This window comes from Tenebrio molitor, chromosome 1 (assembly GCF_963966145.1).
Source record: "Tenebrio molitor chromosome 1, icTenMoli1.1, whole genome shotgun sequence".
Classification (NCBI taxonomy): Eukaryota; Metazoa; Arthropoda; class Insecta; order Coleoptera; family Tenebrionidae; genus Tenebrio; species Tenebrio molitor.
Window position 1 is genome coordinate 37765670 of NC_091046.1, and position 4583 is coordinate 37770252.

The 4583-nt window shown below is 32.9% G+C and overlaps 1 long non-coding RNA gene across 1 annotated transcript; it reads right to left on the reverse strand.

Moving 5' to 3' along the window:
• Nucleotides 1-2816: 2816 nt before the first annotated feature.
• Nucleotides 2817-3924, reverse strand: LOC138122288 (uncharacterized). Its single transcript, XR_011156419.1, has 2 exons — nt 3463-3924; nt 2817-3409 (listed from the first exon to the last, which is right to left on the reverse strand). It is a non-coding gene; the product is annotated as an uncharacterized lncRNA (long non-coding RNA).
• Between the last annotated feature and the right edge of the window lie 659 nt (nt 3925-4583).

Sequence of the window (4583 nt, forward strand, 5' to 3'; positions counted from 1 at the left end):
TGCTGCTGTACAGCTTGCGATAAAGGATACAAATTTGCCCGACATTAAAATTCGCACTTGAAAAATTTTACAAAAATTCCACATGACATTAACATCTTGTGCTGCCAACCTAAAATCTTTCATTAAAAATTCCTGTTTCGATTTTTTTACCTAGTCAGGTAAATGCTATTTTCCAGATGATTTACACCAAAAAAACTTCCAATATTAATATATGTTGCAGATGTAGTTGCATCCCTTACCTTGAATTTCCAATTAACATAAAATTCCCTAGAATTTGAAAATTTAATTTTTTTATTTAAAAATTAAAACAAGGATGCAAATCCTAAAAAATAACATAAAAAACTCGTTTTATAAGGGCATTGGCGCACTCGTCCCATACAAAACTCCCCCACGGGTCGTTTTCTACACTTGGGACTCGTGCGCCAAATCAACTCTTATAAAAGTCGTTCTTTAATATGTACAACGTGATCAAGAATGACTGAGTCTGTTGGTAACAATGAAAATTTGAACGATTTTGGTACCACTGTAATCTAAACGCATTTCCGGTTGTCAGCTTTGACAGAGTTGACAGGCGAATTTGACGTTTACCATCAAAGGGTCATTTTTGTATTAGCATAAACCACGGCCTCCTAGATTCATAAGAGACTCGTCTCTTATCCGGCCTGCCGCATTCGTAGTTCTAAGCATTATTTTTGTTTTATAGGGTGCGCCACAATACGGGGCTTATGTGTTGTACTGGTTGCCTGCCTTGCAGGAAATTATTGTTTTATACGTGTTTTCAACATTTTTCAACAGTTTTAACGCACACATACATCTGACACTTTTTCAAAATCTCAAATCAAAAAGATTTTTTATGAACGGTAAATTTAATTTCAACAATTTTCTTTTTTATATATTTTTTTTATTTGTCTGTGTGCAAGTTACAAAAATTTACAATGATAGGAAGTTCTAATTTTTAAATAAGTGTCTCACTCACATTTTACCATGAACAGGACAATGAATTAGTGGATTTCCCGAAAGATTGATGCCAAGATATTCTTCAAAACAAAATTTATATTTTCCTTTGGAATGCTTGGTAGAATTTCTACTATTTTTGAAATTATTGTAAATTGTATAGTTTGCGAACGAGAAATTGGAATTTTAGCTTCTTCACTTGCAATGGGTAAATTGTAAAGATTATAATAATGAAGATTTACGATAGTGTAAGTTTATCTACCTGCTAGTTACTAAAAAGGGATGCCGAATATCTGCAAAATGCAGATTGTTTGTCCCTCCTGGAATGAACTGCTCATAGTCCTAAATCTTCATTATTATCTATAATGTTTAACCTTCCCAAAACCCATTGCAAGTGCAAGTGCAAGTGAAGAAGCTAAAATTCCAATTTCTCATTCCCAAACTATACTAGACCCACAAATTGATCATTGGGGTAACTTAGCCTTCCTCTATCTTTATCTTAGTAATAAATTAATTTCAGTAAAGGGATTTTCTTTTTCGAATTTGAATCTTGTAAATGTGACAAGCAATAATCACATCCATGGACTGCCTCCGTTATTTTCATAATTAAGTAGCCAGATAAAAAAGGTGTTGCCGCCGTCTCAATTTGAAAATTGGTACTTGGCAAATAAGTAAAGGAAGACAATTTTTCTAGTTTTTCCAGAGAACTATCTTGCAAGGTGACTGAAATATTTACATTGGTCCTTAAATTTTGGAATCTTGGTAACATTTTACTACTTACTTGCATATTCTGCGGCACTCATAATATTACCAGTAGGATCTCTCAGTCCTATCTTCTATGCCGCATTTAAAGTGATATCATTGGGTAGATTATGATAAGAAATGTTAACTTTATGTCGTGAACTAATACAACATTTTTTCTTTGTTTGTGGCATTTTTTAAAGTTTCGACTGCACTTAGTTTTTCAAATTGACAATTTATTATATAAAATGTCATTATTCATACGTATTTTTAGTTGCATATACTAATATATGGGTCACATTAAAGTCGCTAGATGGACATACTATACGGGGAATTTTCAAAAACAGACATTTATCGAATGCGACAGGCCGGATAAGAGACGAGTCTCTTATAAATCAAGGAGGCCGTGGCATAAACATACCCGACATAACCTAATTTTTTTTTAATGTCGTGTCAAGTTAAAACATCCGGTCAGTGCCAATCACGAAACAGAAAAACACCAATATTTTTCAGTTGTTTCATTGCCAACAGACTCAGTCAATGTTGATCACGCTGTACTATTTTCGCACGCATTTTAGTGTCAAAAACAGGGATTATGATTCAGGTATAATAAAAATATAATTTTTGACACATATAACGGTCTTACTGTTGTTATTTTTTGTATCTTTGCTGTATTGTTCTGTTTCCTAAAGAAGCTTGTTACAAAACATGTATAAAACCTCAAATGTTTACCTTTCTTCTTTGATATTACACGGCTCACAACTACAGGGTGAGCAACAATAACTGTTACAGTTGGCAAAAAAAAATTTTACATAAAATTTTCAAGACTGTGAATTGTACCTATTTCGGTTTGTTTTATTGACAATATTGACACCTGGTACACATTTCAAATTTAAACGTCTTGGTTTTTGTAATCTTTTATTAATAAAATGGTTTTCTCGTTGGAACATGACATAAAAGTCACCAAAAATCACCAGAATTTATTGCCAACTCAATCAGTACTTGTTGCTCACACGGTATAAAAATCATCATTCTATTGTTAGAAGGATTATGCTCTATGTATTAGCTCCAACGGTCACAGAAAAATACATTCTTTGTTGTTTATTATTTTTATTTACTCGTAATATGGTTGTATAAGATTTCGGTCGCAGTTACATAAGTGGACACCATTAAATATATTAAATGCAAATTTAATTTTTATCTAGATGGTATAATTATTTACATTTATGATCCTAATGGCAATGTGGCTGTTGGTTTAGAAGGAATATTTTCCGTCTGTTCCTGAGCTGATGGTTCAAGTAAGTTTAGACCGTCATGAAAAGTTGGTTGTTCTGGAAAATCGGACAAGATCCCATAAAGAGTGCTAGATGGAGTAAGCGCTGACATTGTTTTAGTTGGCAAAAGTGTCTCTGTAGGTATAATAGGTTGCACAATCGTAGAAGTAGGTAATATTTCTTCAATCGAAATCGAGGGTAACTCTTCTGGCGGACATCTGTCCAGATCTAGAGGTAGTTTGAGAGGTTTGCATCCTTTGACGGCAAACGTAACTACGACTGAAGGATCTTGAACAGTAGAAATGTGGAGATCCGTTTTTGTAATAGTTACAGTGGGAGCATAGAAACCGAAATATTCACCCCATCCTAACCGAGTGGTTTCAATTTTTGGGTCAGTTCTCCAATTACTAATAACCTCTTCATTAGCCGGATTGTTGAATCTGCAAAATTAGTTATGTGTACACAGAAAATCGTTGTTTATTTTGAACTATACGTTACGGACGGAAGTTTCGGAAATCTCAAATAACGAACACTTTTACAAGGTGGTAACGTGGTTGCAACTTGCACACATGAGGAAGGCACCAGTGATGTCACTACTTGCGATTTAATAACTGTACTTGTGTAAGGGTTACGAAAAGCTCTTTCATGAACTGCAACACTATTTACACTGTGTACGTTTAGATTAATTTCAATAAATAATAACAGAAAAATGCAGTTGAAGTGCCAGAGCGACTTAGTCATTTTTGTTACACGAGCAAAGCGAACGAACGACTTCACCAACAACCACCGACTCACTGAGGTGCTTGTGGTTTAAAGTTTTATTTATAAATTTGGGTCTAAAATGTTTTTTACATTATCTGAGGAATTTTGTGTTTGCACCAACAAAGATTTATCGACAGGTAGAAAGGTGCGTTTACATTGCAGGTAAAATGTACGTCGTTTTGTTAGGAGATAAGAATAGGATAGTAGGATAACAGACAATACCAATGTCAGAAAGATGAAATAAGTTATGTCTGACGAAAATATTTTAGTTATTTACAAATCTTTAAAGAAACTATTTGCATACACTCGCAAATAGTTTCTTTAAAGATTTGTAAATAACTAAAATATTTTCGTCAGACATAACTTATTTCATCTTTCTGACATTGGTATTGTCTGTTATATATATTGTTCGATTTGTGGAGTTAATGTGCAATCATTTTATATTTTAATTTTGCGCGTTACTACGGAAGGAAAAAAGCAAAAGAAAAAAGACATTTATTTCAAAAAAGTAAAATAATGAGGAAATTATTTGAAGACAAAAATTTAATAGAATTTTTTTGCAGATTTGGATAGATAAATAATCGGAAATTATTTTCAGCTATAATATGTATAACTAGTGGTATGATTATTATCGATGATATTATGAGTGGAATTGAGTTGGAGATTTCACGAGTCCGAAGGACGAGTGAAATGTCCTGCTTCAATTTCACGAATTTAATATCATCAATGATTAATCATACCACGTGTTATATTCGATCAGACAATACATATAATTAATGAAATACAAAATTATTCATTTATTTTTGTCAAACTGACAAATTCATTTCAATAAAAATCGTAACGACGAAAGTA